This window comes from Bos taurus, chromosome 4, assembly GCF_002263795.3.
Source record: "Bos taurus isolate L1 Dominette 01449 registration number 42190680 breed Hereford chromosome 4, ARS-UCD2.0, whole genome shotgun sequence".
NCBI lineage: Eukaryota > Metazoa > Chordata > Mammalia > Artiodactyla > Bovidae > Bos > Bos taurus.
Genome location: NC_037331.1, coordinates 100,866,612 through 100,877,726, shown reverse-complemented (window position 1 = coordinate 100,877,726; position 11,115 = coordinate 100,866,612).

Here is an 11,115-nt window from a genome sequence, read left to right as displayed (position 1 = left end):
CTCTGTCTCCTCTACCATCATCAACTTTTCCTTTCCTTTCTTTCAGCAGCTCCTATCCATGTGTGGAGAACTCTGTTTTTATATGTAAGCCCTCCTGAATCTCCCTGCCTGCTTGAAGTTTTCCCCTTCATCTCCAGATAAATGCCAAAGTGTGCATGCACACTCAGTTGCAAAGTTGTGTTCAACTCTTTTGTGATCCCGTGGACTGTAGCTGGCCAGGCTTCTCCGTCCATAGGATTTCCCAGGCCAGAATACTGGGAAATGGGTTGCCATTTCCTTCTCCAGGGTATCTTCGCGACCCAGGGATCAAACCTGTATCTCCTGCTTGGCAGGTGGATTCTTTACCATTGTGCCACCTGAGAATCCTGTGCTAAGATAGGGAATTCATTTAAAGGGAAGAGAAAGGGACAAAGGAGAGAGTAAAGAAAATACAAAAGGGTGATGTAAAAGTTCATCTTATCTACATACTAATAGGGACTCTCCTAGATATCAATTTCATAAAAATTCTAGAGAGAGCTACTAGACGGAGTTGTTTACCTGGAAACTGTTGGAGAACTAATTTGATAGAGAAAAGGGTAAGGAATGCTAAAACCAAAACACTGATTCTAATGCAGTGATTCTTTATGGTTTTTTTTTTGTTGTTGTTCCATGAGCTCCTTTAGCAGTCTGGAGAAGGCTGTGGATCCCTTCAAAGAATGCTGTAAATGCTTAATATAAGCTATATCGGAATATAAATAATTCCAATTATATTGAAATGCAGTTTCTATACTTAGAAACATTTTTGATGCAGAAATATTTTTGCTTCGCTATTAACTCACTAAATTAGATCTAGAGTTAAGTCTAATAACTATTGAAGATAGTGGTAATATGCATGATATTTGTAGCTATCTGTGATAACTGTAGTACAACGAGACTGTTATTTTCTTCATGACAAAGTCAAAAATCCTGCTTATACTCCTTTGGTTTGTTGCCTACATTTGCAAGGGAAGAGAATGTTTAATTTTAGTTCAGTTAGAGATGAGTGAAAATAAACATAATTTGTTTTCCTATTTAAGTCCTGGATTCCCACGTTTACTTCAGGCACTGGTTGGTTCAGAACCATATTCCAATCGAAGTCACAGTCATAAGCAAGACAGTAGTGTTGTACTGCAATCTTTAGTGGCCTCTTCCCTGGTGGCTCAGATGGTAAAGCATCTGCCCACAATGCGGGAAACCTGGGTTCAATCCCTGGGTCGGGAAGATCCTCTGGAGAAGGAAATGGCAACCCACTCTAGTACTCTTGCCTGGGAAATCCCATGGATGGAAGAGCCTGGTAGGCTACAGTCCGTGGGGTCGCAAAGAGTCAGATACGACTGAGTGACTTCACCTTACCTTACCTTCAGTATTTTATCAGACTGGGAACTGCCTTTCCTCCCTAACACTTCCTGAAATGTGAAAGTGTTAGTCACTCAGTTGTGTCCAACTCTTTGTGACCCTGTGGACTGTAGCCCACCAGGCTCCTCTCTCCAGAATCGGCCTGCAATGTGAGAGACCTGGGTTTGATCCCTGGGTTTGATCCCTGGGTCCGGAATATCCCCTGGAGAAGGGCATGGCAACCCACTCCAGTATTCTTGCCTGGAGAATTCCATGAACAGAGGAGCCTGGTGAGCTACAGTCCATGGGATTGCAGAGTTGGGCAGGATGGAGCTACTAACACTTTCACTTTCTTTACTGTCTGAGACACCAGGGAAGCCCCAGGCTCCCCTTCCTGCTAAGCTCCAAACACATCTTTCTTTTCCTCCTTGTTCCCATTATTTCCTCCTTTGGGATACTAGCTTTCCTTGTACCAGTGCCACCACATGCTCCTCCAATTCTTACCGAGCTTTCTTTTAATTCATTGTTCTTGAACTCACACACTGGCTTATTCTTTAATTCAATGAACAGTTTTTAACTGTGACAGAAAAGGAATGTTACATCTCTGCCCAGATCAGACTTTTATGTAATGAATGAGTTTCTGAAACCTTATTCTATTCTTTCATTCTGAAAAAATAAATATTAATCTTTACATAAGAGAGAAAATTAATTTCATGTCAAAGTGATTATTAAAGCCTGATATGTCATTATTTTTCTCCATTATAAGTTAACACTAGGATGGGAAAATTGTTTATAATATGGGTCTTTCATTCTTTATACTATCTCTTGTTTAGTGTTTGTAATAAATGTATGGTTCTCAAAAGGAAATCATGTTATTTCTGAGAGTCATAAAGATGTTTTTTCTGACATCTGCCTAAGCTCAGCTTCTTCAGTAGCTAACTACCATCAACTTTGCTTCGTAATTCCTAATTATGTTTCTCTTTTCAGAATGGTTTTTAATTTACCATACTTCAATTTCTAAAATTATGTAATTTTTTTTTTTTTTTTTTTGCTGATTTTCAGTAGTTGGGAATCTACATAGAGGAAGTCTCCCAGAACTTGAAAATATAGTTGAAAAAGAAATGGATTAATCAAAAAAAATCAATGATTACTAGGTCACATGCAAGGAAAACTTAAAACCAAAGGCTGTTTGATCCGGAAATTGAGTGGTGCAAGATTGATGTCACAGAATTATCAAAAAACGATGTGTCAATAAGAACTAGGAGTCTGGAGGTGGTGGGGAGAGGTGAGAAATGATGAGCAGTATAGGTACAGAGGCATTGCAGTAGTCCATGTGGGAGTGCCATTATGAACATACTCAGCAGAGGGAGAAACCTAAGCCAAACACCTTATCACAACCACTGCCTTGACAGAACTGATCTCATGGAACAAACATCTGAGCCCCATTTATGTCCACACGTGGGAAGAAAATCAGCGTCATGTCAGAATGAGTATTGCAGCCCAGGAGAGTTGTTTTCATCACTATAAATCAATACGTGGGGATTATGATTTTTCTACTTCAGTTCTACATAGCTGAGTTGGTAAAGAATTCACCTGCAATTCAGGAGACCCTGGTTCGATTCCTGGGTCAGGAAGATCCACTGGAGAAGGCATAGGCTACCCACTCCAGTATTCTTGGGCTCCCCTTGTGGCTCAGCTGGTAAGGAATCCACCTGCAATGTGGGAGACCTGGGTTCGATCCCTGGGTTGGGAAGGTCCCCTGGAGAAGCGATAGGCCACCCACTCCAGTATTCTGGCCTGGAGAATTCCATGAACTGTATAGTCCATGGAGTCACAAAGAGTCAGACATGACTGAGCAACTTTCACTTTCTGTAACATGGTTAATGGGAGTCCCCTCTGCTTCTCATGTCCAGAGTTAGTATGCTGTTAATTCACTTGGAGTGAGTTGGGGTTAGTCCTTGAACCATGAAATGCTATTCAATGTAATGCAGTCCTGTGGTGTAATTTCCAGTGTGCAGTTTGCCTTTTCCAAGTGATACTTCTGTTTCATGTAACTGTTTTTGGAATTTTTACTGTTGATATAAGTCATTAAAATTGCCAGAGTCGAAAGTGCTCTGTATTAAAATATTTAAAATGATTCAACTTCATAGTAATACAATACATATTCACAGTAATATGTACTTCTTTACTCCAATATCTATTGGGATGAATAGAATTAAACCCAAGTTAAGAAACCCATCAAAATTAAATTACCAGGAAATTGTGTTCCCAACCAGTGGACTGCAAAACAAACTTTAATAACCCTCTGAAAGAAGTATCTTCTCACATTTTATGAGAGTGGAGAAAAGAGAGACTTCAGGATGATGCACATAGAGAGGAGAGTTCTTATATGTCAAGAAAAATCTTCAAGATTGGAATGACACTTCTTACAGTATTTACATGAGCTGCATAAAGACTCATAGAAAATGTGTGTGTAGACTGTCATTATTATAGTATCTGGTCATGTTCTGGCTAGCTAAAAAGCCAGTTTGAAAGGAAAATTTTAAATAGGGCAGAGATAAATAACATACAGCAACAGGAGATTTATTTTCTTTCAGTCATCCTGTCACACGATGAGCTCATTTTTAATGATACTCCAATGTATACTAAGCACAGCAAGTATTATTAAAGAATAAAATATTCTGCCAATGTGGAAAATATATGAGATGTGTGGTCTTTCTATCATTATCTTGATTAATTGGATAGAATCCACGAAAATATGTATTTGCTCTCTGGGTTTTCCAGCAAAATCCCTCACATAGTTTTCCTATCCAGGAACTCTGATTGAACTGTCCTGAGTGTATTTATTTAAGTTATTACTTTTTAAACAAATACTCTAATGTATTGCCAAATGATGTGCGTGTGCATACCGCTCTCCCTTCCCAAACACACCCTGCATTTGGCTGCCTCAAAGAAGAAAGCAGGACTGATGTAGCTGTTAGTCAGCTTGGGCTACTATGACAAAGACTGGGTGACTTAGACAACAGACACTTACAGTTCTGTAGGCTGGGATGAGAAAGATCAAGGTGCCAGCAGATTTAGTGCCTGGTGAGGGCCCCTTTTGTGGTTTGCAGATAGCCGTCTTCTTGCTATATCCTCGTATGGCACGGAAACAGATAGTCTCTTCTTACTAAGGGCACTAATCCTATCAACATGGGGGTTCCACCCTCATGAACTTATCTGAACCTAATTATCTCCCAAAGGACTAGTTACCCTCTTATTCCATTGGGAGTTAGGGTTCCAACATACATTTTGGGAGACACCAACAGCCAGTCTGTAACAGCTGCTCCAGGTTAATCTCTGCCTAATGGTAAGTACATACTTGGTAGCTTTTGTGTTACATCAAAGCATCACATAGCAGTCCTGGTCACAAATCAGATTCTTTGTACATTCTCAATACTGACAAAAATCCCAAGGACATCTCTGATGAGTTTGAAATCAATACTCATGGAGTTTTATTAAAGAAGTTATGGAAATAATGGAATTATTCTACTAAGAGCTTTAATTAGATATGAGAGGAAACCCCATTGATTTATCAAGACATGAGGAAATCTTGGTAGATTTGGATCTGACCAAGACAAACCTGCAAAATGTTCCTTTACTAGCAGTTTTGAAAACCTCAAAAGCAGCAGGTCATGGAACTCTGCTGCTTCACGATGAACGTGAAGTCAGATGTAGTCTGATTGTCTCTTCCATTTAACCTAATATCTCCCCTGTTACTCACTATTCTATTAATATTGTTCACAATCACATCAGCGGAACCTCCAAAAAGGTCTATGTTAACAAGGGATTACTGAGCTCACAGGCTCAGCATGCAGTGCCAAATCATAACCTGGAGACACGAGTTGTCCACCGATTAAAGAGCTTTTCCACGAGGGTGAGGTTTTGCTACATCACTGGTATCTCTCTGCAGCAACTGGTTTTCAGTTTCAATGGCACGTTGTTTTGAACTCCATGATATCATTACTAGGAGAAGTACATCTAACCTGAGGTAGCCAGCAAGGGTGCCCACACAGTCCGGCTCAGTTAAAGCCTCTGTTTTGTTTGGTCAGTCAGTTCAGTTGCTCAGTCGTGTCCAACTCTTTGTGACCCCATGGACTGCAGCACGCCAGGCCTCCCTGTCCATCACCAACTCTCGGAGCCTACTCAAACTCATGTCCATCGCGTCAGTGATGCCATCCAACCATCTCATCCTCTGTCGTCCCCTTCTTTTCTCACCTTCAATTACAGTGATTTCAGTCAGTCCTCTGTTGAACAAACCTAGAGCTTTCTTTTTACCTAATAACCTAAACTACCTAATTACCTAAACTAAGTAAAAATTTTGCAGGCCTCTAATTTTTATCTAGAGAAACCATGACCCACTACTTAATACCAAAGATTTCTGCCAGTGAGAAAATTCCTATTACAGACTTGGGCTCTGCCTCTCTTTTCAGTATTCATACATTTCTTGTCTTTGGTAATTTAGTGCCATCACGTGACCCATGACACTCAGGAGTCCCAGCATCATCATTAAGATCAGGCAACCCACTCTGATAGTAGTGTCAGGGCTCCTCTGACCAATCTATTTTGCACACCCCTTGTGAAGGAAGTATCCTCTGGACTTTTGGGGGGAGGTATTCAGGGAGTGGGTGGGCAAGTCTTCCACCACATTCCAGTCTTCCTAATCCTTTGGATACCTATGTTGGAAGGTCTAGCAAGCATCTCATCTTTACTCTATGCAGATCACTTTTGGGTCCAGGTTTTAGTCAACCAAGCAAATGAAATGTTGAGCTCCTCCAGCCACCTTTGCCAATGTTTTGAGTACAGAATCGTATCTCAATTCATCACTAGCAATGTTTAGCTGCAATCCAACAGTATATTCCTTACACCTCTCATGAGTAGCTTAGAATCCATTCCTCTGCAGGTTTCCAAGGTTTCTATTGACACAAACTAGCACATCTTTGAGGTCCTCCTCAAAAGTTACACTTTTCACTTTACAGTCTAAGATTGCCTTTACTTGAGTCCTTTTATAGCTCTGGAAACAATGAGAAGTGGTGGGGGCAGTTCATAAGGAGGATCAGTATTTCCCTAAATTTAGTAAAATTAAGAAATTATTCTGAAATTGTATCAGAGAAGCCCATTACAAAGTCTTCAGGAAAGAGGAGATGAATCTCCCTGATAGGACATAAAGAGCTTTCTTTATGAGTCAAAGATACTTGGCAGAATTCAGGGAAAGTTTCCCAGCTTTAACAGAATCTGCCCAGATGTCCCCATTCCAATTTTCTTTTAACAAGCAAATGATAAAATTATTCTGGTCCCTAAGTAGAATCTTGGACTGGGCATATTCTTTCCCCAAATTCTCCAATTAACATACAACCAACCAACCAACCACCTCGTTATGGTTATTTTTTCTAACACATTTATGGCTGCAATGCTTGACCTACCAAAGTTGTGTGTTTTTTATAGACACTTTATTAGAGACATCTACAGGTGATAATTTAAGGAACTATCATGCTATCATCGACTATCAATGTTTCCCTGAGCAGCACATCAACAACAGCACAGTAACAAGTACAAATAACACAGAATTCATTCAGAGAAACCCTCTTTGAGGTTATGTTTCTCTAGAACCACTTCCAGCACCAATTTCTGAAATCAAGGGTTTATGAAAGAAGCTATTCTTAAACATGATATAGAACAAGAAATTTATCATAAATATTAGGCTCTTCCCAATTGTGGGAACTGTAGGAAAATCTATGTAAACTGCTGCCTTTGGAGCTAGGTTGGGCTTGAAGTCTTTATGAAGTCAGAGAGCAGAGAAAACTGTAACTTGTAGAAATAAATCAGAATCCCAAAGTACAAACTGGAGCCAGAGTCTGTTTCTGGCTTACCTGGATGATGCTGGAGGCCCGCAGGAAAGCTGGCATCTTTTATAATGAAGCTGTATATGCACATAGGCCAGGACCTGAGAGACCAAATGAGAAGATGTGATGGGAATTGGGAGGCTGGGTTAGATGCTGCCCCATGCCAACAATTGAATTAGCAGACAAGGGACTACACACATGGATGCCACATCACCTTAAGTTCTATACCCACCATCAGAGCATTAGAATGGGTGCTTCTTCTAGTTCACCTTCTAAATCTTGCACTTATTTTTCCTGTGAGCATGTCCAATCTAGAAATTCAAGAACTTTTTATTAAACAAGTTTTGAATAACAAGTAAGGATGTCAGCAATTCAATTTTTTGCAAAAGTAATGGTAAGAAAAATCAAATAATGAACATTCAGAATATACAAGATACTTTTAAATCAATAGGGCTTCCTTGGTGTCTCAAATGATGGAAAAAAAAAATCTCCTGCAATGCAGGAGACTTGGGTTCGATTCCTAGGTCAGGAAGAACCCCTGGAGAAAGGAATGGTTACCCACACCGTATTCTGGCCTGGAGTATTCCACGGACAGAGAAGCCTGGAGGGCTATAGTCCATGGAGTTGCAGAGTCAAACAGGAATGAGTGACTAACACTTTAAAACAATACTCAAGTGCATAGCATTGAAAGTGACAAGAATAAAGTAAAAACCTAAAAATAAATTATTTAAAGTCATTATCAAACTTTTCCAGACTTTACAAATGTTACTTACTTAAACGGATTGGTTCCATAAATGAACAGTGTATCAGTCAGTGTTTGCTTATTTGTTTCTAATAAAGTTTATCAGCTCAGTCACTCAGTCCTGTCCGACTCTTTGGGACCTCATGGACTGCAGTATGCTAGGCTTCCCTGTCCATCACCAACTCCTGAAGCTTACTCAAACTCATGTCCATTGAGTTGGTGATGCCATCCAACCATCTCATCCTCCGTCGTCCCCTTCTCCTCTCACCTTCGATCATTCCCAGTCTCAGGGTCTTTTCAAATGAGTCAGTTCTTTGCATCAGGTGGCCAAGGTATTGGGGTTTCAGCTTCAGCATCAGTCCTTCCAATGAACATTCAGGACTGACTTCCTCTAGGATGGACTGGTTGGATCTCCTTGCAGTCCAAGGGACTCTCAAGAGTCTTCTCCAACACCATGGTTCAAAAGCATCAATTTTCTGCACTCAGTTTTCTTTATAGTCCAACTCTTACATCTGTACATGACTACTAGAAAAACCAAAGCTTTGATTAGACGGACCTTTGTTGACAAAGTAATGTCTCTGCTTTTTAATATGCTGTCTAGGTTGGTTATAACTTTCCTTCCAAGGAGCAAGTATATTTTAATTTTCTGGCTGAAGTCACCATCTGCAGTGATTTTGGAAACCAAAAAAATAAAGTTCGTCATTGTTTCCATTGTTTCCCCATCTATTTGGCATGAAGTGATGGGGCCGGATCCCATGATCTTAGTTTTCTGAATGTTGAGCTTTAAGCCAGCTTTTTCACTCTCCTCTTTCACTTTCATCAAGAGGCTCTTTAGCTCCTCTTCACTTTCTGCCATAGCTGTGGTGTTATCTGCATATCTGAGGTTATTTATATTTCTCCCCACAATTTTGATTCCAGCTTTGCTTCATCCAGTCCAGCATTTTTCATGATGTACTCTGCATATAAGTTAAATAAGCAGGGTGACAATATACAGCCTAGACTCACTTTCCTGATGTGGAACTGGTCTGTTTTTCCATGTCTAGTTCTAATTGTTGCTTTTTGACCTGCATACAGATTTCTCAGGAAGCAGGTCAGGTGGTCTGGTATTCCCATCTGTTTAAGAATTTTCCACAGTTTGTTGTGATCCACACAGTCAAAGGCTTTGGAATAGTCAATAAAGCAGGAGTAGATGTTTTTCTGGAACTCTCTCACTTTTTCAGTGATCCAATGGATGTTGGCAATTTGATCAATAAAATTTATAGGTTAATAAAAAAATCAAGGACATATACATAGGAAGAGAAGAGGGAGCAAAAATGCTCATTTGTTTTGAAAGTGTACTGATTTAGATTTCATAGTTAGACATTAATGCTATTGTTTGTATAATTATGATAAATAAATACATAAATATAAAGCATGAAAAAATACAATTTAAATTATTGATATAAGAAAGTAAAAATTAACAATAAAATAAGCCAAAAGAAACCAAAAAGAAGAAAAAATTATGGATAAAAAATGAATAGAGAAGAGAAAAACTTTAAATCAAATTAATGAATCAAAATCCTGGGAGGTGAAAAAGAAGAAACATAAACAAATCAAACAAATTATACAATCAAATACAAATGATAGCTAGTAATCAAACATAAAAATGAAGAAAGCACAAATCTACAAAATAAAAAATAACAAAGGGGAGAAAATCCACTTCCATCCATCATGGCTGAATAAGCTTGCATGGAACCAGCCCTCCATCAGGCAACAACTATAAGGATTGTCAAGGCATAAAATATAATTATTTGAAGGTACTTGAGAAAGAATGTGAGCACAGAGATTTGGGAGGGGAGCCAGCACTTGAAAGAAGCAAAAGACAGAGGGCAAGTTTCCCTTTTATTATGGTTTTCAGCCTTAAGGCAGGTCATAATCTTAACCACACAGAATGGCAAAATCTCTGATAGGAAATCAGCATCCATTTTCATCTAGCAAGTTCAAAGAAAATGGGACAGCTGATAGATAATGAGAAAGGAATTTTAGAGAGGAGAGAACTAGAGAGATGGAGTCCCAAGCTTTGTGGAAATCCCTGCTCAAATCTCTGGCTGACACTTTGGTCATATAGACACATAAGGTAGACACAAAGCAAGCCATTAAAAAAAGAAAAAAATCAAAGACTAAATTGCAATGTCAGATGTCATCTTAGGGCTGGTAGTTTAACTTCAGGAGAGTTAGTTGACTGCTAAAATGAAAAACAAAACAAGTAAAAAACAAAACACCTCATTGGGAGATTGTAACAGAATCCAGTCGAAATGTTGCTGTGAAACTAGTAAAGGGTCAAAAGTGCACCGGCTACCCAACTCAATTCTGCAGGCTTTTCCAAATGAATGCATTTTACTTTTTTAGAGAATTTTGTTCCCTCCTGAGAAAATACATGAAGCTCAAGCAAAGCTCCAATGGCTGCAAAATGTAGGAAAGTTGTATGTAAGTAGTGGAGGGAAGAGCTGATGGATCTCCTATCTAAAGTACGTCCAAAGTATGCAATTTTATAATCACTTTCAGGATAACAGAAGTGAGCAGAAATTCTATATAATTTTAGTAGCTGTAAATCAACCTCAGACTTTAGGGTCAACTGGCTGGTTTTCCAGTTACGCCCATGTTCTGATAGTACAACTGAATATGCCCTACTTTGAAACTCCGGAACTACTCTGGAGTGCCAATGAAGGTGACAACCCTCAGTCCACTCTTGTTCAGCTCACAGTCTCTCTGCAGCTCTCCACTCATCACACCTCTGTCACATCTGTTTCTTCAGGCAGCACAGTATTCTCCTTCCTGGAGGTCACTCCTTCCTCCAGGAACTGGAGGAATTGGAGAGGAGGGAAAAAGAAAGAAAACGAATGGAGGAAAGGAAAACATCAATATATCCATGTGTATTGAATCAATGTATCTGTAGAGGGGATCAACAATCAATTAGAACGTTGTTCCCACATAATTCTGATAATCAACTATGACCCAGAAGCTCTTGTTTGGGACCACTCTAAAATGTCTCCATGCCATAGCCATACGGAGGCCTCCAACACTTGCTGAGAATTCAGATTCTTCGCTCAATCTGACAATTGTGCTGAAGTCAGAGATTTCCTTAGGAAATAACTGCAG